This window comes from Haplochromis burtoni, unplaced genomic scaffold, assembly GCF_018398535.1.
Source record: "Haplochromis burtoni strain Fernald_Lab_line unplaced genomic scaffold, NCSU_Asbu1 Contig_68, whole genome shotgun sequence".
NCBI lineage: Eukaryota > Metazoa > Chordata > Actinopteri > Cichliformes > Cichlidae > Haplochromis > Haplochromis burtoni.
This window is the reverse complement of record NW_024582429.1, coordinates 1,196,265-1,223,432: the sequence shown is the minus strand read 5'-3', so window position 1 is coordinate 1,223,432 and position 27,168 is coordinate 1,196,265. Positions and strand designations below refer to the sequence as shown.

Genomic DNA, 27,168 nt, shown 5'->3' with positions numbered 1-27,168 from the left:
TCATGTTCTGTGATACATGTAAACTGCATCTATGACAGAAACATGTCATATATAACGTGTAAACTGTAATTTGTTATATGCAGAGGACCTTTTCATTATTAGAGCCCTGCATGACGTTGGGCTGCTAGGCTAATGCTAAAAGACAAAGCTGTTCCAAAAAGGAAAGAGGGTGACAGCTGCACGCTGCAAGAATTATTATATCACTAATATTATTGTCCCGTGTCATTAATAATCAGAGCAAATGGCTGTTGGCCAAAGTTTCCGGCTGTATTGTTTGTCACTGTGGATGTTTGTGATGTCCACTCTTGTATGGGACATTAGACTGAATTAGAGTTCAAACACTTAGTGGATGGAGAGGATGTCAGTCCTGATCAAGAATAAGAAATTATTTGTTGCAGACTTAAGGTTTGTTAGGCAGCAGGCGATGCACACAAGCACCCGATTCAATTTGTGAAAGTCGAAAAATGAGCAGCTAATTATTAAAAAGGGGACTTTAGTGGTGGGGGGGCTCAGGAAATGGGGTCTAAAGCACTATTATGCAGCATTATTGCCCATTCTGAACTGTGAAAGATGCTAAATTACATTAGTAGAGTCCAAGAAGTTCACTTTAATAATGCATTGTAATCTAATAACACAACTGTATATTTGATGCATTTTCCCCATTTATATGGTCAGTCAAGGCTTATTTTTCTGCCAGAAGATTCACCATAAGAAAGAGTATAATACTGCCCTGTGACGGTGATGTTATGATCTTAAGTCTCATCTGGGCATATGTGTTCATTTTAACAATTATCATATAATTCAGGGGTGTCAAACATAAAGCCCGTGGTCCAGATTCAGCAAAGACTAATCTGGCCAACGGGATAGTTTTGTCCTCCAGAATTTATGGAGGACACAAATTTGGCACTTTTAAATGTATTTTCATAAGTTTTATAACCTTCACTTCTGATGAAGACCACACAGCCACTCATTCTGCACCAGTTTAATCAAGTTACCGACAAACAATTAAATGACAGAAGACAAACTAAGAGGTATTGTACATAAATTTCATGTCTTTTTCTTATAAGATATGACAAAAACATGACACTTTGGTAACAATTTGGTTACTTTTTAGCATCACTTGATTGAATATTGACACTTCGATGGTATTCCTACTAATCACGACAGTTAAGGAAGCCTTTCCATGGCTGATTTGATTTAAAATGCATATAACTTGTTACATCTGTGGATTTCTCCTTGCAGAAATAAGCAGGCACCTTAATAAACCTGTAATAGTCATAGATCATAAGCAACGACCTGCAGTGTCTCGGCTTGTGTTGTAAATACCCACCTTGTGCCCACCATTGCTGTTAACATCAGCTGTGTTGGCATGTCACAATAAACCAATAAAAACATTAACATATAAATCACACATGTCTGAACGACTCAGGCTGTTAGTTTAAATCATTTTTGTCTTGAAATGTATCCTGTTCCTATTAATAAAAAATATACATCTTTATGACATATTTTGCTGTTAACATGCTTGAAGGAGATCGTCTGAAAAACACCCATTAACCATCGTTTAATTTCGCATTTCTGTCATCAGAAAAATAAAACTCCATCTGGGTATTGACGTTTGAAAAGAGTGTGACCGTTTCATTTGTGTAAAGTCTGTGCAACAGCGTGAAGTTTACAATCCTGCCTGAAGACGTTTCAGATACTGACACTTTTCTTTGAGAGGCTGAGATTCCTTTCAAAAGTACTGTTATTCACCCGAAAGTAATGACGGAGACATAAACAGTGTTTTCTATTCATGGTCTAACCTTCCTGCATAGCTTTGATTTGGCCTTGGCGGCAAACATCACAAAGATAAGAAATGCTTCAACAAGAGAGATCTGGTCAGCTCAGTTCAGCAGCTGAGTGAACACGAGCGAAAAAGATTTCAGCTTCTGCCAATCTCCTCCTTTCCTCCTTGTGTTTTGACCCGACTCAATGCTTTAAGTGACTTTTATTAAGCTTATTCAAATCGGTGAAATGTTCCAGGGACATTATGCTAAAGTCACACTAGGGAAAGCAGTCGAAAATTATTGCGACCGCTTGCAATTGCGACGGAATTTGTTGCCTTGGAAAATGTTGCTTCAAAGACGGGACCAGGTGCGTCAAGACGGCAATAAGATGGAGTCAGTCTGCTGTCAGTGTGTGATTGAAGGGGGTCAAACTGGCAATTACATGCAATCTATTTGTGGTAATAAAATAGTGAAAATGGAAAAAACGTTGCCATCTGTTGCTTCACATTAAAAACAAATTCACATGAACTACTGAACCTCATCGATCTGATTGGTGAGGTTCTGGCTGCACAAGTTTTTATATAAGGGATATGACCTGAATGCAACCAGTTGGCAACCATTTGAGTTGAGTACGCAATTGCAAAGAGACACTTTGCTCACACTGCAATCCTCTTTGTTCTGTCTGCATTTCTAAATTAGATGACAATTATTTGCAAACCTTCAAAGCGGCTCAGAGTGAACGAAGACACACCAAGTTGGCCCGTTGTTGTTTGGAGACAGGTTGCCTCCCATCAGCCAACCTGTGCAATTACAACAAACATCCAGAGGTTGAGGGTTTTGTACACTGATCATTTGTGTTTGTCACAAACTGCTACAAAAACTTCTGTGAATCGCTGGCAAGAGCTGATTTTTCCTAAAGAGGTTGACATTCTGTTTTTACTCTAATGTGACTCAGCCATTAAAAATACATACCTAATACTGAAGGAATTACGTATACTGATATAATTTCAGTTCTGTTAATTTTAAAGTTAAAAAAAAAATTGATAGTTTTTTCCCCTCTGGCCTGTAGTATCATTTATTCATTTAAATATTTTTGATGTGCTTCGCCCACTTTTGGAGCTACTATTTTAATTTTAGATTAGCGAGATGTCTGCCTTGTCTTAGAGATACTGAAACTAATATTTGCCTTGTAGGGCAAAAATGGCAGCAGTTTCTCTTCCCAGGAATCGTGACTGAAAAGAAAAGTTCATGAATGATGTTTGGAGCTGTTTTTTTAACATCTACAGATTTACATTTAGCAACCAAAGGAAGTTAGCAGCTAGCTAACATCTCAGCTCAACTAAAGAGGGATGACAGCAAAATCTTGCAATTAGGATGGATGGGCCTGTCATCACTGGTGGATGGATACACTTGTGCAGAATGCTGGTTGGTGGAGTACGTTTGGTAGAAAATAGTTCCTACATGAGATCGCCCAGGACAAGGATGCTGCTGCTGCTGCTGCTGAGGGTTCAGATGTGTTCTTTGTCCCTTTAGCAAGTGCTATTTAGTTTCATGACATCAGCTGAGGGCAGACATCTCCAAGGCAGACACCTTGACAGCCGATTGCTCTGAAATTGTGCGACTGACTCCAAAATACTCTAGATGGCTTTAGAGCTCCACAAGACAAACATCTGTAAATCTGATTCTGGTGTTAAGTGCCCATTTAAGAAAGTAGTTTGTCTGTCTGTTGCTTTAATTCTATGAGGTATTTCTTTATAAAGTTTTTTAAAAAAGCATCCTTTCCAAATGTTCTGGGGTACACACATCCACTCGTGTAACAGTTTGTGTGTTATGACTGCAGCTGTTTCACCTGTCACAGTTACTGCTGCTTCACATTTGAAGGTCAGCAAGAGGTAAAGCCTTTCGCCTCACGCTGATTCCTGGTGACACACGGTGCTGCACTCTGGCAGAGGCTAAAGGAATCTATTTTGGACACATCCTCAACCCCTTTGTCTGAAAGGCCCTTCCAAATATCAATGTAATCATTTCCATCAGAAATTATTTACGGCTGACATGACACACTCACCTTTCATCACCAGCCATTACTGAGTTTTTTCTTTTCTTTTTTTTGACCGCTAAAAAGCTGACAGATCCAATGATACCATTTAGCTACATGATTGTCAGACTTAACAACCTCCAGGTCTGTTAATAAGCTTCACTCTTTGTGTCACGTCTGGAATTTGCAATATTTTTATGCACTTTTCTCGCCTCCGAGAAATGAGTTCAGCCTTAGTCAAGCCTCGCTTCACGTCCACGCCATATCAACATCATTTGTCATTTCTCTTTTTTAAAATAATTCGCTCGATATTAGCAAATTAAATGAGCTTTTTTTCTCTGCCTTTTTGCCCCAAACTTTTGTGAGAAATTATAGGTTTCTATGGTTGACAAGACAAAGCTGGACAAATAAATCAATACAAAGCAAATGAAAGCAAATTGAATCTATTAAAGCAAAATTACTGAGAGAAAAGAACCAAACACAATGTAGCCCGCAGAACCATGGCCGCAGACAATTAATGGCGGTGGGAGCAAAAAGGTGCTGGCTCATTAAGCCTGGCCAGCCCTGTGCATGAAGACAAGGCCAACAGCCAGACCAAAGCAGACCAGCACAAACCAGTCTGCTCAGCTGCAGGCCCACAGGGAGGTACCCTTCTACCTGTAGCTGCTGAAGGCTAAAACCCAGGGATGTGTTTGATTCCCCGAAAATAAAAAAAAAGCTGAATTAGAGGAGATGAGCTTTTCAATAACCTCCCCCTTCCCCTCAGCACCTCCCACGTACCTGCGCCTCGTCCTGTACCCAAGGAATGGCAAACAGCAGGGTGCCATGGAGGACCTTCAGATCAGCGTGAGCCAGCGAGGGGGGCTCTCCCGGGCAGCAATGAGTAATTAGCACTAATTAGTGGCAGTGATTAACCACACTGGGGAACGTGGGGGCCGGAAGGGAGCAGATTGATAGAGCTGGCCCTCCTAACCCACAGAGGCTCCAGTGCATCTTAAGCAGGGGGTGGGTCAGCTGGATGTGGCTGCCAGCCAGATGCTATGGCCGTGAATAAAGGTGGAACATGCTCGGAGCATCCGTAAAAACCATTTCAGCAACAAGGAGGCGAGGGCTGATACGCAGCTACTGAAGCATACGTTTCATATCAAAAGGCTGTCAATTCATTACACCCCGAGGCAGGGTTATTCAAATGAGGGTCCTTGAGTGGAATTGGACCCTCAAGTCATTTCAGCAAGGTAATTTGAGTGATTCTGAGGAGCTAATTGAAAATCGTATTGATTAATGTATTCAATAAAATGTCTTATCTTGTGTTAATTTCTACCAATAACAGAATAAATTAGTTGGTTACTAGTTATCAGCCTTGTGCTGCTCCTGTGCTAACCGCACGAGGAAGCGAGCAAATTACATTCACAAAACCGGTTGCATTGGAAATCAGACAAGTTTACATGCACTGCAGTGACCTAGTTACTGAAAAGCCACAAAAAAGACAATTCAGCAGAGACTGTAGTTAGCACATATGTTTTCCTTCTGAGCAGATTTAATTTATTTGTTTTGCTGTGAAATGTTTATGCATTACACTTTGAGGGTGTGCATGTATTCGCTATCAGGACAGTCAGACTTAAACAAATAAGGCTGGATTACTAGCGCTCCTTCCACTGCAGTGTCACACTTTTTCCCTGTTCCCTGGGAGTTTTCAAGTCTACATACATCCTTCAGCCACAACTCTAAAACCACTGACAAGGGAAGTGAATAACATTAATCATTACAATGTAAGACTCTTGTGGGAAAACTCGGGTCTTGGCATTCATGCCGATGCTGCTTTGAACATCCCTCATACCCCACCCATAGCAATAGTGCTCGTCCGCAGCAACAGCCCCCCCCCAAGCGGGACAAATCTAGCAAAACCGCAAGAGCTCAATAATGGCTCGAGGAACATAACCAGTAGGTGTACGTAGCCTCCAAACACCCCCAGTTGCTAATCCGTACGCCTGTGGGATGCACCGGTACAAAGCTGGTTCACAGAAACCCTCAGGGCCCAGAGGATCTGCAGTCCTGGTGCCAGACACCCCAGGATACCTCCAGATGTTGTGTACAACATCCAACAGAGTCTGTTTTGGAGATCTACCTAATATTATACAGGTGGTTTTAATATTGTCACTGAATGGTGTATATGTCCAAGCTATATCTACATGGGTAACCCAAAACTAGATGTCAAACATATATGAATTTTTTTTTAAAGGGTATGAAAATATAATAAATACATTTTTTTAAAAAGCTGCTGTTGTCTCTGCACTGGATACTGGATCATTATCAAATAAAAGAGGTTCTCAAAGTCTGCCATTCTTTGATATTTGATTTGAGCTTTTGTTTAATAAATGTATTACTTTCATTTTCTGCAGAGGCAGGCGCACCTTTTTCCTGAATGCCAGCACAGTTTACAGAACACATGAAATAACTGAAAATACTGTAAAACAAAGATTAAATTCACAGGCCAGAGCCAGCTGATGAATAATTGACACGCTCTCCTTCAGCAAGACCATTATGTACCTTTCTGCACTTGATTAGATGTAAGGGCAAGTCACTGCCTGTCCTCCGTGTGCTTCAGGTTTCCAAACCAAAAATACAAAGCACAGAAGCTACTTTGGCAAACCTGTCAAATTTCTCAAAAACAAGTCGCTGATTAAATCTGCAAGGCTGACAGGTTAGGGAGCCAACAACCACCTTCTCCTTTTCATTGGTTTGTCCAGTGTCCATCAGTGGATATTTTCAAGACTAAAACTGATGGTAAAGATGAAGCGCTAGGAGCTCAAGTTACCACAAAAACAGAAAAAGAAAAAAAAAGCTCCAGTTACCAGCTATTTAAATCAGTGGATAGAAAGAAGGTTGGCAATTTTGACACAATCAGTGCTAGATGTAACTGCGCATATTGTTACAATAACATGTTACTTTAATAACATCACATAAGTCATGTAACGATGTAACAATTTATTGTTACAGAACCAAAGTTCTAAGTTGTCTGGATGCTGGGTGGAGTCCAGGCGCCCTGCTACAATCAGCTGATTTCAGTTCATGTGTTGGAAAAGGGAACACGATGGAGCGGTCCACAGCAGAGATGCAGACACTACTTTTATTTTTATTAAACAAGGACAAGAGGACAAAGGAAAAGAGCAAACTGCCTCCAGGATAGAAACAAATGCATTGTACTGCTAACACAACTTTGCAAACACCTGCGCAGATAGCATGCTAACACTAAGCTAGCCAAGAAACCAGAGGGATGTTAGTGTTGACTGTATGCTGACCTCAGCCCAGCAGCCAGACACTGCACAGCTAACAAAGCCAGTGATAAGCTTCCAGCATCCATTTCTACCTCTTCATGTTTGTGTTGGTGCATGAAATTGCAGCCTCAATTTATATTGTTAACTGTGCATTTATAGTGTAATATATAATGTAGCGAGTAGTGTAACACACACTTTCTCTGAGTAATTAAAACTAATTAATACTAGTACTTAATATAAGTACTGCATTACCATTTAGAAAGCACTGATTTACTGTAATAAAAAGTAAATGCAGCAAATATTTGGGTTTGGAAACGTCCAAGGATTAAGCAACATTTGAAAACAACCTTACTTAACTGCCTTAATTCACTCTTATTGGATTCATATGCTGTGAACATTATTTATAGACTTATACAGACTTTATAGAGGCCCCATCAAAGAGATGGAAAATATGAGGTATTATAACACCAATATTATTTACCATAAACACTTGAGAGAGTTGCACATTCAACTCAGTTTTCACAGACTGAATTTGTTAGGAATCTGACTTTGTATACCACTTAGCATTTCAAATAATGAATCTAGCACAAATTATGTCACTGGAGTCAGTTGGGGGAGAAGGAAGACGAGGTATAAATAGTCTGAGTTTTTGGTTTTGCTCCATTATTATAAATATTAGATTAAATTTAGACTCAGTGAGCCTGAGCCCAGTGCTAAAAACGAAATGTAAACACCTCAAGCAGAGCTCTCTCCCATCTTGAGGTGTGTGCTTTTTTTTAATGAGGTGACACACACGTGCTAGTTTCTCCACATGGCTTGAAAACAAATAGCATGATAGCTTACATGACGGGGCCACGTTGAGAAGCTATCGGAGCTTTTTGTGACAAAACAAGCGAGACGTGCGGAGCTTGATTTTAAACATCAATGACTTTAATTAGTGTCATCCTACAATCACCAATAATAGTCCCGAAATGTGTGGGCCCCGGCTCTGACAGCCGAGCAGATCTGTGGCGAAGCAGGGGGCTCTTAACAAGATAAGCCCTGAAATCAGCGAGCCTGAAGGAACATTACCTGAACAAGAGTGCTGATGAAAATGACTGCGGTGTCGGCCTGCTTGGAAACAACTGAAGTGTTGTTCACACGTCTTATCGTAAAACAAGTCAACAACACAAGCAGCACTACACCGGATAATTCCCATCACTTGTAGGTCTGAGAAAGAGGGATCATCCTTTTGTATGTAAATGATCCGGTAGAATCTTTAGATCTCTGGCAAAGAGGGGAGAAGACAAAAAAATTGGCATTTTACAGAGAAACAGATTAAACAGATGACTCAAATCCTGTCTGAAGATTAAAAAATGCCTATCTGGAAAAGGATTTTATTAACTGATGTCTGCTTTTGGACGGATTGGTGCCGTTTCTATGCAGTCAGCAAATCCCATGAAAAGGCGAGAGAGTCTTTGTCCGTCTCTCCATAGTTTCAAAGCTAACGCTCTACTTTGAAAACAGCAGGTGACAAACAATCCCAGGTCAAAGTTCACACTGGCCGCGTTGGCTCCAGGCTTGCAGTATCTGTGCCGCTCACAAGTCGCCCATTAAGTCTGCATTCCTGTTGTGTAATAAATCCCAGCTCAGAAAGAATAAATAGTAGAAAATGACGCCTTTTCTTCATGAATGCTCTTTACTGACATAACTGATTTTCTGATATGACTATATAGCACATTTGATGCCTCCGCTTCTCGCTTTAATAGCATGCAATTGCTAACGTAGTTTAAAAAAAAATAGTTGGGAACATAAAACTTTGTTCAATGACACATTTGATCTTGTAAAACTTTGCATGTGTACAACACCAGAGTGGATCTGTGGACCAATGTGCAACCGTAGCTATGAAGACCAAAACTGATTTCTTTGTACCCGGATGCTGTCCATCCATCCATGCACCCATCCAAACATCCATCCATGCACCCATCCAAACATCCATCCATCTGCACCCATCCAAACATCCATCAATGCATCCATCCATCATCCATGACATCCATCCATCATCATCATCCATCCATCATCGCATCCATCCATCACCATCCATCAGATCCATCGCATCCATCCATCCTCCCAATCCATCCATGCCATCCATCCATCCATCCATGTACCATCCCATCCATGCATATCCATCCCATCCATCCTGATCCATCCATCCCATCCATCCAACATCCATCCATCCATCCATCAACATCTCATCCATCCATCCATCCATCCATCCATCCATCCATGCATCCATCATCCATCCATCGCATCCATCCTCATCTATGCGCATCCATCATCCATCTCATCATCCATCTCATCCATCCATCCATGCATCCATCTGCATCCATCCATCCATCCATCATCCATCCATCGCATCCATCACATCCATCCACATCCCATCATGCATCATCCATCGCATCCATCTCCATCCGTTCTGCTTATTCTTTTTCAGGGTCGTGGGGGGCGCTAGAGCCTATCCCAGCTGTCTTACAGTCATAATAATTTTTGCAATCAGGTCATCTCACATATTAAACCAGAATATTAAGCTCTAGCATCTTTTGCACATAAATTATTTAACACTTCCATCCATCCATCCATCCATTCGCTTCCGCTTATCCTTTTCAGGGTCGCGGGGGGCGCTGGAGCCTATCCCAGCTGTCATAGGGCGAGAGGCGGGGTACACCCTGGACAGGTCGCCAGTCTGTCGCAGGGCCAACACACAGGGACAGACAACCATTCGCACTCACATTCATTCGCACATTCACACCTAGTGACAATTTGGATTTAACACTTCATTTTATTTTATTTTTGTCTCCACTTATTGATCAATGCTATGTGTACATATTAACCGGCATCTGCATGTGGACAGCAGAGAAAGAATTTCATTGTACAGAGAAATGCCTTTTCTTTGCACACATGACAATAACGCTTTGAATCTTGAGGAGAGGCAGTGTACACCCTGGACAAGTTGCCAGCCTGTTGCAGGGCTGACACAGACAACCATTCACACTCACATTCACTCCGTGGGCATTTTTCCAATTAACCTATCCCCACTAACTGTCTTTGGACTGTGGGAGGAATCTTTGGGCACTGACTCAGTGGTCATGTGAGGTAATGTGTTGGTTTTATTCTTCCACCTAAGTTACTGCTTGGGAGCAACGGATTATGGCAAATATGTACATTCAAAGTAATCAATTCAAACTACAGTGAATGTTTTGTGAAAATACAGCAGCCAGAAGATTTACAGTAATAGATTTTGGAGTACAGTGGTGCTGTAGGCTTTATTAGACAACAGAGAAATTATTAGCCAACAAGATTAAATTTATCGCCTGGTTTGGCCTTTTGGGGGATTTGTTGGTGGTTTGCTGCTGGGATCAGTTTGAGCCAAGCTCATCTCAACTGTGGTTGAAACCCTTTAAATGGCCGCTTCTTCTTCAGGTGCGTTCAAATCAGTGTTAGGTATGTGCGGTGCGGTATACATCCTTTCAAGGACGGTTTAGGTGGTGTTTGTGTTTTGAACAGTGTTCTCACAATGCCCAAGATACCGACTGGTTTCAATTTCCTCTATTCTGACAGCCCATTCCATCCACAAGCTTAACTGAAGACGGCCGTTACGCGGAGGTATTGCTGTAAACATCAAAACACCACATTCAGATCAAATGTCCCCCACAATCCGAGACCTTTAACAAAAGCTCTACAAAAGATGAGATTGCCTATCACATTCTAATTAACTACAATCACAACCAAAGTGGCCACAACACGTTTTAAACACAACAGAAAGTAAAGTCATGCCGGATGGTACGAGCAGCTTTGGCAAGAGAGATAAAGAAACGTTCAAGCGCAGTGGTGACACTCATTGAATTATATGTTGACAGCTCTGTGTTAGTGAAGAGATGAAAGCAAAATGAGATTTTCAAAAGTGAATATGGGGAATGACGGTATTGCTTTCTCCACATTGTCAAACTTGACAGTGCTATTACCATCACCATAACATCAGGTGCTGACATATAGTATTCAGTTAGCACAAATCAGCTCCCTCCTTTGAATACTGATTGCATTTTAGGAACGAGGATGTTCGCATTACTGTTTGGTAAGATTTAATCAAAAATTAGGCCTAGAATTACAATAAGACACCATTACTGTAGCAATTAGCTGTGAGATGCTTTAAAAAAATAAATGTATTTTTTTAATAATTAGGATGACAAGCAGGTGTTCATGTTATTCAAAAGAAGTCTTATCTTTAAAACACACATTTGTGGAATCATGGCATGAACAAATGGACTTTCTAAAGAATTCAGAAAACGAGTTGTTGATGCTCATCAGGCAGGAAAAGGTTATCAATCCATCTGTGAAGCGTTAGGATGCCATCAATCCACAGTCAGACCGACTGTGTACAAATGAAAGAAATTCAGGAGTGCCGTTAGCTCTTCCAGCAGTTGTCTACCAATAAAGATAAACCCAAGAGCAAGGTGTGTAATAGTCTGCAAGGTCACAGAGGAACCCGGGGTAACTCCTAAGCAGCTAAACGCTTCTCTCACACGTTCACGGGTCCGCCATCAGGGTAACGCCGAGCAACGGGATAACAATGGCTGCGAGGGGAAAGCAGCTGCTCTTAAAAAAGAGCGCTGCTGCTCATCTGCAGTCTGCTGAAGATCACGCGGACAAACCAGAAGGCTGCTTGAAGGCTGTTTGTTCTGTGGACGGATTAGACCAAAATAAAACTTTTGGTTTATAAGAGAAGCATTATGTTTGGGGAGAGGAAAGCGCTGCGTTCCTGGATAAGAAGCTTATCCCATCTGTGAAACATGATGGTGGTAGTATTGTGGTTTGGGCCAGTTTTGCTGCTTGCGGGCCAGGATGCCTTGAAATCACTGATGGAGCAATGAATTTTGAGTTATTACAGCAAATTCTAAAATAAAAATGTCAGGACATCTCTCCGTGATAGAAGAATAAGAATCCAGCAGAAGGAGAAACCTGGAGCTACCACAAAGACTTAGTCGTACTAGGCTGGAATATCGAAATATGAATTCATGTGGATTCATCATTCTCTGACAGTATTATGCTTGCGCTGTTTGCTCATAGTCATAGAAGATCGGCTGGACCCACATTAATGGACATTATTATAAATTCCATTATTAGAAAAATAAGAATTTAATTTCCTCATTTATCACAGGAAATATTATTCCAAAATATGCGCGGTAAGAATTAATGAGTGTGACAGAAATACGGGATTTCTTTCAAATCTACAACCATCAAATCAAAAACAGCAAAGTTATCTAGGTGGCTTAACGACAGAATTATCTTTAGAAAATATATGGAATGTAAAAAAAGCAGCAAATGAGCTTAATGTGCCTTAAAATTGATTAATCTTTTACGCCTAAATGAAAACCAGTGGAAGAGTACTTTATCATGAAAGCGTGAAAATCACACCGCAGCTAGTAAAAAGAAAACTTAACTTATTAAAACTTCCATTAAAAACTCCCATTAGTGAGTCTACACTTTTAACATGCACGGGGAAAAGTTTCATTTTCAAGACAAAAAGATAAATGACAAAGTAGTCCTATTACTCCAGGATTTGGTGTGTTAATATATTATCTCTTCATTAAACATTTGTGTTGGATCTCTGCTCTAATTAGTCAGCTCGCTTGTCTATTTGCACTGGAAGTTGTGTCAGTTTCAGGTAGAGCTGTCGCTGTGCCTGGAACGATGGAATCGGAGGTGCATTCGGTTTGACATTTTTCCTCTGCGGTCAGTGGAAACAACGGATACGGAGGTGACTCTGAAGATTGGGATGATAGACTATCCACGAACTCTGATATCTGCCACTCTGACAAACATCAGCACACTCGAGCACTGATGGCGCAGACGATCATCCAGCCTCTCCTGCCATCCTCATGAGAAATGAGCATACTGAGCTTCTCCTGAACTTCCACAGAAAGAAGGAGGAAAATCAGCTTGGCATCTGCAGGATGCCATGGATAGTCTGGCACATTCTGCAGATGCTCTGTGGGACTGGGATTGAGTTCAGAGGCCGGCTCAACACTCAAAGCATATTCCTGAAATCATTCCTGTACAGTCGTTGGAGTTTGGTTTGGCCATTTGTGCTGGTGGGCGAGGAGGAATACAATCACCGAGGGCTAAGTAACGCGTGTGACCCGAGGTTTCCCAGCAAGATACCCAAGCTGATAAAGCTACAACTATTGCAACATCAGTGAAAACTGATTTCTACTTTGAAGACGCTCCCTTCAACTGTGTGGCCGATTTCACATTTTCTCTATATTTTAAGAACAAAACAGAAGAAAAAAGATCAAAAAGTTAACCGATAGTCAACTTTAGCCCTATAATAATGACGTAATCTAATATTTTTTAAAAGAAATAACTGTGCAGTCAAGGATCATAAATATATTATGTATGTTCAAATGTATGCAGATAGCAAAACAAAGCATGTTGAGAGCGAGAGATTGCATCTATCCCCGATGCTACCGGGTAATTTAGCATCTGTGATTTATGCCCCGTATAACTGCTCAGTGCTAGTGCAGGATTTATAGGAATGATATACCCTTTATATAATTTCACTGACTCCAATTTTATTTTTTTGTTTTATTGCAGTGGTCTATCACGAGTCTTACATCACTGCAGCTCAGACACCTCAGCTGATCGCAATCCTTTCTGGCATTTTGAAACGCAGTCTGCCTGAACTGCCAAATTTCCACTCATTCCAAGTTAATTTAATATATGCAACTATTAGTGTGCTGGAAATCTTCCATCAAGCTACAATAATTAAACAGCTAGTCCCTCTAATAGAGATCTAATACAGTTAATTGTGAATTATCAAGCGAAACCAGCGATCAGCAAAAATTCAAAACAGACATTTATCTGCCTGCACTTGGTCGACGTCGCACTAAACAGCACAGACTCAGTTTTCTGCTCACGGTGAGGTGGTAAACAGTCAAATTGGATGCATTAGTGCAAGAATATCTGCAACAAATTGCTCCTGGCATGAAACTCAGCCCATTATCTGATCAGATTTGACCACACATTTTTCAGTCAATCCAGCTGACACAAACAGCACAAGTGGGTAATGTGCCAGCTGGTGATGACCTCAGACCGGGGGTGAGGTTTTCAGTACTCAGCGACTCTTCTTTCCTCCCGCTTTGGAGTTCTTAAGGTTCACAGTGGAGACTTCATGAATAAGCTTTAATGTGACAGAGAAATTGGGGATCACTTTCTCTGTCTGGCTCTGCCAACAGTCTGATGGTATCGACGACTAGATGGCGTGAACGCGAGAGACTCCAAAGAGCGGATTAGAGAGGGGAGATAAGGCTATCCACTGTAATTAAGCCCTATCTCTGTACAGCCACTGAAGAAAATAAATCACCCTTCAGAGCCCGCCAGTGTTGAAATGTAGGAACAATTATTCAGTAATTAATCGTTACACATGCAGGCTCCAAACACTAATAGGACATATTTTAACTACAGCATTATAGAACTGTTAAATTAAATTAAGTCTGAATGTATTTAAGATCAATGTAATAGATCACATATTTAACCTTTTTTAATCACTCTAATGTAATTGTATTAGCTCTGTTATTAATCTTTTTATGATGTGCCCCATGTTAATTTCTCATCCCAGCCATGTGTAATTAGGAACAGAGATATATGGGGTGTGGCACCAGCCATACTACTACAAACAACAAGCAGAGCCCTGGAGGAAGGTGCTAGTCATTCCTGCAGTCCAGTCCCGGTTCTGTAATAGGCTGAGAATAACAGCGGATGAGGTCAAACATAATTAGACGAGGTATCACAGCTGCTAGTTTTGAGAGCGTTATCGAGTTTACAAAGTGCTCCTGCTGCCAAACAGTTAATGAACTAGTAATTTTTCCTGTTTTGAACAGCGCTAGGTCATTTCCTCCATCATGAGAGAGTTGTTGGACGAACATAAAAGGGTGTCAGCGTGAGCAACGCTAGCTCAGATGAATGGAAAGGTTAACGCGCAAGCAAGGAGCTTAAACACAACTGAGAGAAAATTCAAACCGCAGCTCTACAGAGTGCACAGAGTAAAAATGCGAGGGTATTATTTGGTATCAAAGAGTCCTTTTAAATGACTCTTTTTTTTCTTCGATGCCATTTTCAAGTTTGTGTGAGGTAGTTTAAGCACCTGAAACTATTCACAAGTAATAGTTGTGCTGGCTAAATAAGACAAACCCAGACACCCCATATAAGGGAGCGCTCCCCCTTACAACAACTAAACTGTCTCCTCCGTCCTGTAATGCTATTTAGTCATCTCGATTGTTTTCGCATCTCTACTTTTGGATATATTGGCTCGAGAGATGTCTGCCTTTCCATCAATCTATAGCAGCGAAATGGCTCGTGCTGTGTGCCATTTGAAAAACCCCGCAACGATATCGGTTTCCAGAAATCGTGATCAGATCCTTCAAATGAAATCCACAAACCTTGTTGTTGTGCTGTGTTTCGCATAGGAACCTTTTAGTTTTAACCAGACTACACTTGGCAACCGAAGGATGCATGCAGCCAACTTACAGCTCAGCCGAGGGGGGGCCACCATCAATATTTTCAATATTCCTGACACAGAGTCATGAGCAAGAGGCGCTCCTCATGGCTAGATGGATGCTTCCTTTTGAATAGCATTATGGTTAAATGAGATGCCAGTATAGTAGCCATCAATTAGGCAGTTTGCTTCCATATAAGATTTCTTTCATAAAAGGAGCTAAAGTCTCTTCTGTTTCAGTAGTCTACGCTCAGTCCAAGTGCAAAGCAGAGACACTAGAACTCTTGATTTCTCCAGTTTAAATAATCATAAGTTATAAACACCAGATTTTCTTCCTGTTACTATCTTTCCTTCAACAATATTCTCAGGACAGCATGTTAAAAATATTTCAGATAAATGTGGAAAAGTCAGGGAAGGAATTGGACATCAGTTTTATAATCTATAATCAATCAATTCTCGTCCAATTCAAGGTTGCGGGAGGGCTACTATAGGGTGAGCGGCGTCTGACGCCCCAAACTGATCGCCGGCCTGTGGCAGGGCGAGCACAGAGACACAGACAACCATTCACATTCACACCTTTGGACAATTTAGGAACACCAGTTAACCCGATTCAACTGCCTGCATGTCGTTGGACTGCAGGAGAAAGCTGGAATACCTGGAGAGAACCCAACAGATGAAATGATCATTTCTTTAACTTTTGCTAACTGACCTTGCTCATTCCTACACTCTACACTATTTAGCTTTTTCTTAGCTAGTAAAGCACAAAACCTAATGACATTATCCTCCTCATTTGAACAAGAATCTAATTTCAGGGAGCCGTGCAATATTACAGTATACAATCCAGATATCTACTTAAGGCTTCCAGGCTTTGCTGGGATGTGAAATATTCTTGTTTCTTTTTTTAAAGAGCCCTCATAACATCTAAAGTAACAAATCCATTATGAATGTAGAGAACAGCTCTTATCACAACAGGAGAGGAAGGGCAAAAGATATCAAATTTGTTCTGCAACAGAAGAAGTGCAGATAAAATCTTTTTTTTTTATCTCCAAATTTGGAGTGAACAACTTTATCCTGACCAATTTCTCACTCACCTGATCATTACTTCAATCTGCAAGCCATCAATGCACCAAAAAACCAACAATATTTGTCACAAAGCAGTGGTTTCTGTGCACAGGTTTGTGCTTTATACGGCTCTCAGCACAGCTCCAAATACAATGGTTTGCACAGAAATTGCCCAGATACAGAAAAAAATGTAATATTGCCTCAGGTATTCACACTTATACGTATTTTCATGTCAAAATTCCACATTTTCTCCTGCAAAACAACTACTCGTGCGCTATACCTCTTGCAGGCAAGGCCCATTTGCTCTTTGCTAGCTTGGTTAGAGCTTTTCCAGGTCCATATTAGGCAGTCAAAACTAAAAGGGTGATAGCTATAAATAAAACAGAAGTTCTCTTTGAAATGATGTGACATTTCCACTGGAATGAAAACATTGTGGTAGCCTTGATCTGTTCATGTGAAACGGAGCCAAGTAGTGAGATACTCCGATGTTTGATGTTCTGCTGAGGGTCTGAGTCAGTCAAACTCAGACCAGCTGGTGTTTAGATGGACAAACGTCTGAAATTCCCCTAACCACTGCGGTCAACAGCATGCAGACACATCTGAAGCAACACACAGGAGATGTCAATGGACTGAAACAAAAACCGGCAAGTTTTAACTGTTAACATACAGTAATACAGTGAAATCTGACACTTTTATTTATTACATAGATACAGTATAAATGTAAGCGTTGGGCCACACCTCCTAATCTTTGATTCCAGGTGTTTCCACTCCCATTGCCACAGGTATATTTAATCATCACCTGCCTTTATGGACATTTTTAAAAGAATGAGTTCAAGTTTGGCACTTTACTTGGATCCCAGTTAGTCAGTTAGTGAAATCTTTACCCTCTTAGATTTTCCACAACCAGCTGTAAGAGGAATTGCTGCAAAGCATTTAGGAACCACAGCAACTCAGCAATGAAGCGGTAGACCATGTAAACGTTAGATAACACGGTTGCCAACTGCTAATTGAACAACTTCAGAGCTCCAAAGCTCCTCTGGCATCAACATCAGCACAAAAACTAGGAGCACGGGAGCTTCGTGGTATGACTTTCCACGGGTGAGCAGTTACATGCAAGCCTTGCATCGCTAAGCACAATGCCAAACATCACATGGAGTGGTGTAAAGCATGCCATCAGTGGGCTGTGGAGCAGAGGAGGCATGTTCTGTGGCGCGAGGAATCATCTTTCTCTAATCCGCGTTTGGTGACCACTGGGATGTTTTTCAAGGGTTGACCTGGACCCTTTAACTCTAGTGAAAGGAAACCTTGATGCTTCAGTTTACCGTGACATTTTAGACAACTATGCTTCCAGCTGTGCGGGAGCAGTTTGCATAAGGCCCTTTTCAGTTCCAGCATGATGCACCCAAGTGCGCAAAACAAGGTCCATTAAAGCTAGGTTATAAGTGTGTTATGGAGGAACTTGACTGGTCCAAAGAGAGCACTGACCTCAACCTCGAACGCCGCTGAAATAAACTAGAACAGAGATTGCGAGCCAAGCCTCCTTGTCTAACCTTACAAATACTCATCTGGATGAATGAACAAAGATTTCCACGGGTGCGCTCCAAAATCCTACAGAAAGCCTACCTAGCTGCAAAAAGCGAACCAACCCCATATGAATGCCTATGATTTAGAATGAAGCTCCTGTAAGTGTAACCTACAGGTGCACCAATACTTTTGCCTATAATCACAGCAAATATAGTTCAGTCAGGTATTCCTGTTTGCCAGTTTGGCTCATCAGTGTCAACACATGTGATAATGCAAGAGGAGCCGGGTTGCAAAGTGGCTTGCAGGTGACAAACAACAGGAAAGCTGAAGCAGCTTTAAAGGCAGATACTAATGATATCGACACTATGATCAGCTGGTGCTCCGGGATCGTGGGCTCTCTAGACTTAACCGACACTACGCTTCACTTAACATCGTGAATGTCTTCAATCAGTCGGCTTGCCTTGGATATTTTTGGTGAGGAGGCAGCTGCATTTAGATTTAAATCTCACATTATTTAAAACGTTTAAAGATCTAGAATAACTAAAGTGGTACTATGTCACATGTGTAGTGATGCTAAGACTGCAAACACAGGTTGAGGCTAAAGTTAAAATGAATTCCTGATCTTTGTGCTGATGTGTGCACGTGATTAGTAAAAATGAACTTTGATGTCGAAGCTTCTCAGTGGGAGAGAACGCGGCGAGCGACTTGACAAGCTTTTGGTTCCTAACTGAAATTCATTTGATGGCGCGATGTGACTTCAAAAATGTTAAAAGTTGTAAACTGGCATGCAGCTCAAATATCTACTAGCGGGAAATACAGAAAAAACAAAAGATGCTGTGAAATATTTTGTAGAACATTTGTAGGACGTACAGCGTGATATTTTCCAGTTGCCTAACACACAGGAGCCCGCTTGGTTTCATCTCAACAGTTAGCAGTGGTGGGGCCCAATCAGAGGCCCGAGGCTTTTGTCCTCAGGTTTTCTACCCTTTGAAGAATGAAGTGCGTGATAGCTGAAATTCCTTTTTTCTTTACCAGCACAGATTCTTTGTTCCTAAACTTTGACAAAGTCTCTTTAAGGTCAGAATGTTAAGTGCTTCAGAAAACTGAACATTAACTAGCTGCTGGCCTTGATTACACTCTATAACCATTCAAACACTGTTCCCAAACTTTTTTTTTTCCTTCACCTTCTTTCCACCTTTCCCCGAGGCAGTCGCCGAGTTCGGCAGAGAGAAGGACGTAGAAGCATTTTGCCAGAAGCACAGAATCACTAGATTAGTCAGTAGCTGCTTGACTCCTCTGGAGAATGACAAACACAAGGAAACAAAGACGGCATGACGGTTTGACTGACAGCCTTTTATGTCTATTCACTACAAGGTCAGATGTACCCCAAACAGAAGAGAGATGTGAGTGATCCTGAATTTCTTGAAGAATGCCCTTCGTGCAGGATTCAACACTGTATGTTTTGGTGAAGATTACGAGCTATGAGTGGCAGTGAAAAGAGCTCCTCTAATGTGTCGACATCAAAAGACGAAGCCAAATAACAGCTGAATAATCTAAATATAATTGTGCGACTGCTGCTATGTCAACTTCAACCTTGTCTCGTAAATGCCATAAGGAGGGAATGTTCTTGGAGGTTAATTTCATTATATTATCAAGAGAATAAGGCAATTACTAACAAATGACAAAAAGGGCTGTTCAGAACCAATTTTGAGGATAACTGACCGTGCTACGTCCTCTCAGCAGGTGGTTATTCATAATACAGCAGGTGATTCGTATGAATTATTTCCTACCTGTCATTCACTTTGCTCTGCTGCCTCAGTCTGTCCAAGTAATTGTAGTCCTGTAGATTTCACTTTGGCACCTACAGCGAGGTTCTTGGCTGACCTTCCTGGGTGCTTCCTTCTAGCAATTATCTGAGGACATTTTGCAAAGAGAAAGAGTGTAAATATTCAAGAGGGAATCCCGAAACACAGGAAGCCCGATGTGGATATCCAATTAAAGAAAAAGTCTTTTCATCTTTTATTACTAATTTATATAAATATATTTCTGTCAAACGTTTTGGAAAATAGGATTAAACAGCAGTCAGACTTCCCCACCCTGTTTCTGCCTAAAATCGTGCAGGACCAAGACTGGCCGTTACACAGGTTGTTATCCCTCTGCCCTTTCAGAAGCAGAGAAATACATCAATCTGTTTTCAAATGATGTGGTACAGTACGGCGCTTTGGTATTTTTCACGTATGCTTATTCAATACCCCGGCGATAAAACCAGCAGGACCTCAATTTGCCTTCGAACGTTTAATCTCCAAAAGAAAACACTTCCACACAAAGCAGCAAGAAGCTAAGTAACAGTACAGGGTCATTTGGCACCAATGAAGTATTGGGAAAATGAGTTTCCATGGAGACTAATACGCTCGCAACTAAAGACACATACAGCGGCGTTTTGGAATGAGCTAAGCAAACTGTGGGGCACAAAGATAACAAGCTCAGACAAAGAGACGTAATGTCAATGAGGTCTCGCACAAAGGGCTTAACCTGTAATCAACAACACGTACAGTAGCTGCAAAAGGTGGTCGCCATTATAAACAGCTGAATGGGGAATATAAATTAAGTGTTCTGTGAATCAAAACATGCAAAGCTGGATTTGGGAGCCACGTTTTTTTTTTAAACCAGTTTTCCCAGAAATAAGCTTTTTCATTTTTAAATTGGATAATGTAAGAAGCGTGGTCATCTGCTGGTCCAAATTACAACAGGCAGTTGCATATTACCCAATTTGATCTAATAGCAATAATAATAATAAAAGTATATAACAGTTCATATTGGGGGAAAAATGAGGAAACGCAGACACGAGTGCAACAGAAAAATTATGATAAAACACACGATGCTAAAGCAGAAAAGCCACTAAAAGTAATAAATAGGTTTGATAGCAATGAACTCCTTAAAAGCTAAAAGTCTAAAAAGATCGACTGAGTCAAATTTTATAATCTTATTTGGAAGGCTATTACAGAGTTAAGGGCCAATGATACCGAATGAATCATCTACTGGTTTTAACATGGGGAACATTTAAAACTTCATTTAAAATCACATATTTCTCCTCTGGCTTCCAGCGGAAAAAACAAAGCACAAAAACAAATCAGCTGTTTTACGGTGAGTCGTTCGCCTTCCCGTGAATAGAACTAAATAGGATTTGATTTGTGGTGCTTAAACCTTATAAACCTTCAGTTAACCTTCTTTTCAGAATTATAAAGCAAAACACGGTTGATTTGATGGTTAAAGTTGCCCAGCCCTATAACCAAAACTTATCCAATTTACCTATCCAGGCTTTTTCTCACACATGTCCAGATCAAAACATGGCTGCTATTTGTAGTCCTGTTCTCGCTGGAACAGCATTGCTTCTATTTGAGTTTCCTTTGGGGGAATTGGGGGAATTCACAAGAATTTGCGTGTGGCAAAATGGGCAGGTTTGAAAAAACAAAAATAATAAAAGAAACCTCTTATTGGATGCTACAGTAGCAGCACTACACTGACAGCATTACCCTGACAGATGCATAACCTTTTCTGGACACTTTGACTTAAACCTGATGAAAACTGCTGGCTGGCAACTGGAGACCCAGTTCCAATCAGTGGTGGTCGAATCGCTTTTACACAGAAGTGGAAGTTTTCTTCAACTTTGAGGTCCGCGGTGAAATTGCAAAAGGAGAACAGGACTTCCAGGGAGAGATCTAAAAATAGCAGCAGAACTGAAAACAATCTGTAGATGTGCACAAAAAAATCTGTTTGATTTGCCTGGGCCGATTCCTTTCCACCGAAACAAAGTCTTAATAATTAAAGGTACAAAGGCGATTCAGATTCTGAAAGCGCACAGTGGTAAATTTGCCTGTAAAACAGATATAAAGTCATAAAGTGCTGCTTAGACGTGACCTTTGTTTCGAAGGGCAACAATGTTGCAAATTGGCCGGCATAAAAGCTCCAGAAATTTATGCCTTTGCGCGGCTTTGACCTCTAAGTCAACACTATGTTGAGGGGAAACAGACAGTGCACACACAGCAATAAATGTATGACAAAGCACGCTCGGTAGCAAACCTCTGATGTCTATCTGCAGGCGAGCCACTGCGACCACTGTCATTGGTTACAAGGTGAGCAACCTACGTGCACTCGAGTAAAGTATCGATGTGATCGAGTTGGGATTTTTGCTTATCGCCGCAATATCAAGTCACCTTGTTCTTTTATTTTTTCTAATCAAATGTCAACAACGGCGCTATCTAACCCTGATATGAAGCCAATTAAATCCTCGTCTCAATCTATGGAGCTGTGGAACGCATTCTAATGCGTCTCTTTTCAGCCTCTGCGACCTGGCTTGATGCTCTTAAAGGAAAAGTTTTGATTCTTCGGAGGAACTGACGACAAACCAACAAAGTAAAGTTGTTAAGAAGAAAATACGTTCGCACGGGCAGGTTTACAGGTGTAAACACACCGAGATTGGGCGCCACGAGCTTCTGTTTTATCACAAGGTTGAGGGAGAGGGTGAAGCTATTGACACACCGAGGTACGGCTAAGCCACTTCACATCCCAATCGATCACAGGTCCACTCCACTACGAGAGGCATTCCCCTTATAAACTAAGACTGTTCTGCCCGCGCTGACTTTCAGAATCCAGACACCTGGCTCGACTTTGGTCCAACAATATCTTCAGTTAGAGTCCTTTTGTCCTCTCCTTTGTTCCTCGATCAGTTAGTTTGAGAAAGTTTTGTAGCTCAGTGTTTGGCTGTGGGTAAAGCAGGAAACAGATGGCAGGCTAATTCTGGACGGTAGTACAGAGTATCCAGCTCAAATAAAATGTTCTTTCACAGGATCTCAGAGTTTTTAATGCCTGCGTAGGGAACTTCATAAAGCCTTGGACCAAGAACTTGTAAATGGCCCGTGACAATGAGATTAGAAAAGATGGTTTTTAAAGTATTTCACATTATTATACTGAATTCAAATGCCTCCTGCCTTACTTTCTTTAACTCCAGCAAATCCCTCCCTGGAGGATGCCTATTAACCTGGGCCAACAATCTGCCCCTCCTGACGGGGCTGCAGACGGGGCTCCTCTATTTGCTCTCCTGATCTCTGTCACTCAAACGGTCACATAATTATTGTGTGTCTCCACAGGTTACATAGTGGATATTAGCTGCATTGTAAGCAGACATTAATTACATGAGAAATTGCACTGAGATAATGGGGCTGTTTAAAACACGTCAGAGGATCCACCTCCGTGGATGGTTACAGATAGGACATGAATAAACCGGGCTGTTTATGTTCTTGGATGTAAATAAAATCATGGCACAATGATAAGCCATTCATGACATCCCGTCTGGCAGCAGGTGACAGTTTGAAATTGCATTAATCCTTATCTATTCATTATGAAATTTGCGCGTCTGCATGTAGGTGCAGCAATGCCTTATCGCGGCGCAGTACGTCAGCTGAATTTGAATTGATTTCAATCTTTCTGGAATCCATTGCAAATTCCTCTCATGGCCGGCAATGCAGAAGCCAGTGACTGCTGCTTCACAGGTCAAGTCAGATTCATCTCAGGCTATCTGATCAGCCCATCCCAGAGCTGCGCTATGTGTGAGAAATAGCACATTTTAGATTACAGCACTCCCTCTAAAAGCCTTCGGCTGTAGCGCACGTCTTTCAATAGTTTGGAACGGAGCATTCATTTCATCTCTGAGCGCTTGTTTTAAAGGCTATCCCACAAGGTCCTATCACTAGGAGGTTCAAGGGCAAAATAAATCAGCGATGACATGTCCCATCGTTGTTATGTAGGGCGCAGAGGTCTCCTGTCTGCAGAAAGAGCTCAGGTTGAGAGATCCCCTTTGTGTCTGAAGCTGGATCACATTAACAGCCTGACTCATTACATTAATAGCAGTGCCACCGCTGCAACACGAACAGCGCCATTCCTTCTGTGAAGGGGTTACAAACCAGTCTGACAGCGGAAAAAGCATCCGACTATTATTAACCATAAATCCATAAATGACAAACACTAGCCATACGAGTGCATGTGACTGTTTACGTATCTTTGTGGGGACCAAAAATCGGAAGTTTGCTGTGCTTGTGTGGACCAAGTGTCAGGGTTACAATTAAGTTATGGTTAGGCATTTATTTTTAAGCAGCTAGGGAGAGCATCGTGTCCCCACAAAGATATGAAAATACCGTATTTGTGTAACTGAAATACCTTTTCCAACCCATCACCGAAGGAAACAAGATGATATGAGTAAAATCTTTGTTTAGATTTACATGAAAGTCAGGAGATTGAAAGTAGCAGATAATACAGAGTGACTGGGTCGGGACCTCCTGGAAGATCACTTGTCTGAAAGACACTGTATAGGTGCAACATCATAAGTGCAGAATCTCCCCCAGGACCCTTGCCACAAGTCTTCTCCTGTTGTTGTCAAATAAAGCAAAAGATGACTGAAATATAATCTTCAAAAAAAACCCCCGTCTAGGCTGCAAATGCCTCGCAGCATCATGCCCTTCATTGTTATGAATTGCAGGGAAGCTTGTGGCAGCTCTACTGGATCAGCAGAATTTGGAAATTCTTCAAAAGCTGAATCTCCTCTAACCTTCCCCACCTACCCCAGCACCAGGGGATCTGTCACAAATCAAGGATGGGAAGGTCAATAAAAGCAAACCATGCCAGACTCTCTGACTGACACATCAAAAGTTCCCTCTGTAGTGCTCAACACTCTGCCTTCCTTCCCTTCCGACCAATTTAGCGGAGTCCGAGGGGAGCCCTCTAATCCATGCCTCTGAAAGTGCGCTTAATCAACCTCTGATTAAGAGGGAGCACGCCAAGGTGTCCAGCAGCATCTTCACTGCCCCCCATTCGCTCCCGAAGTCAATCAAAACACAAGAAAATAGGATTTATTTGTCCTCACAGCTTCCCGTGACTGATGTTCTCTCTCAAATGTCTCAAGTCTCCTCGGTCTTGTGCTAGGCCATTCGTTCGTTCATTCATTACACATCTGCCAATAGCAGATACAAAACAAACATTTCGTTCCTTCTAATTTCTTTTCTCATCCTTCCCTTCCTTGTCTCCCCCTCTCTCTCTTTTTGTCTTTTTCTGTTGTTGTTACGAGTGTCCCCCGGGTGTCTGGGAATGAATTAAACATGTTGGTAGGAAGGGCACAGCTTCCCCTTAAAGGATTGAATGCAGAGTGTTGTTTGAGGGGAGAACAACAGTGGAGGTGACAGGCTTTGCTCAGCACGAGGACACAGAACCATCAGGGAACCACTTTGACCTCTAACATCTAACTGCCTTCATGCATAGTCATTTTTTTCCTCCCCAAGTGCCTCCAAGTGATTGGGGTATCCCAAACTTTTGAATAAAGCGGAGGCCATGTTGGTCATTTGGCGATAAATGTGATGCTGCAGGCTGTGTTAACCTCAGACATTTAAGAAGCATCCCTTTGATTTGGCTCCGATAAATAAATGTGTACCATGCCCACACTATCTAGAAATGCAGAATAAGTATTACTCTATTTTGACAATAAAAATAAGACTTAGTTAAATATATCTTGACATAGAGCTAGGTCCAAGGTGCACTGACTCTGATAAATAAATTACCAGAGTGCAAATCAGGACAGTCACCTACAATATGCCTCCTCCTGAGCGAGGTCTCTGTGCAACTCTGCAACATTACAGAAAACTACTATTCTGAATTTCATGGACGTTTGCAGAGTGGCCAAAAGAAGAACCAGTTACATTTTGGCAGTTTGCATTCTTTAACAATGTAAGATACAACACTGCCCTGTGCAGATGCCTCTCCAACGTGCACAGCTACATTGTAGCCACAGCCACCCTGGGGCGCACTGACAGAGGCGAGGCTGCCGGACACTGGAGCCACCCGGCCCTCTGACCACCACCAGCAGGCAACGGGTGAAGTGTCTTGCCCAAGGACACAACAACCGAGACTGTCCAAGCCGGGTCTCGAACCGGCAACCTTCCGATTACAAGGCGAACTCCCAACTCTTGAGCCACGATCGCTTTGGTGCCACGCTGAACTGCATAGCAAGTCATTTTATTTATAAGTGTACTACTTATTCACAAAGCACCAGCACGCAAACCTCCGTTCAAATGCACAAAATTGCTAATAGACGAGTCCCCCTGTCGATCAAAACAGCTGCACCCCTGTTGATGCATAACCTCAATGCAGGTTCAGCGGGTGCTTTAGTAAAGAATTGCCTGAATTTGTCACAACGGGCGAAATTAGGTGAACATTTCACCAGGTGACCGGGCAGATTTCTTTTTGAAGCCAAGAGTGACCATGACAAAATTATTTTTTTTGCTACTGAACTCGTGGTTCAAATTTTGAAACCCCAAACGTGGCCACTTGAGGTGGAGGCGGACCAGTGCTTACAGCCAGAGTTTACTGGACATTCTTCTCCGACAGAAGTCAGTAATATTTCCTCTGGTGTGACAGGTAGAAAGAACACTGAGAGGAACTTAGAGGGACGGGAAGCTGTGTTTATGCACTTAGCAACAAAGACGTCCTTTTGTAATAAGTAAGTAAGACCAAATAAATAGAAACACTGAAATAAACACTGAAGCCCTGATGAATATTCAGGGTAAGATACCAATACTACAGTTGGAAAGCACATTAAAGTCTTTGGGGCAGAAATAATGTACTACACTCACCCCCGCCTCTCCAAAAACACAAAAACAGAAGAACACATCACTGTGTCCGTATGTATCCCATAAAATTAACCCAGAGGGCGCTGATTGATTAAAATTCTTGAAAAAAAGATTCTTAAAATGGCAAAACTGGCCAGAATACAGCATTTAAGCCAAAATTACCCATCTGTTAACTCTAAAAGAAGGAAAACTACATTTTAATTAATACGGGCTTTCATGTAGATTTATTCATTTACTTGTTGGCATGCGTGGCGTGCATGTGTTAAGAGAAGCTGTGCTGCAGAATCCCCGCTTTTATTTCATT

At 41.6% G+C, this 27,168-nt stretch overlaps 1 protein-coding gene across 3 annotated transcripts in view; it reads right to left on the bottom strand.

Annotated features, from left to right (window-relative positions):
* LOC102308260 (RNA binding protein fox-1 homolog 3) overlaps positions 1-27,168 on the bottom strand; it is a 436,461-nt gene that overhangs the window by 372,319 nt on the left and 36,974 nt on the right. For 2 of the 3 annotated variants that reach the window (XM_014334179.2, XM_014334182.2), the window contains exon 2: positions 19,983-20,105. The exons of the other annotated variant lie outside the window; for it this stretch is intronic. The gene's annotated coding sequence lies outside the window, so the exon portion shown is untranslated. The remainder of the gene's footprint in view (positions 1-19,982; positions 20,106-27,168) is intronic. 3 annotated transcript variants of the gene reach the window in all.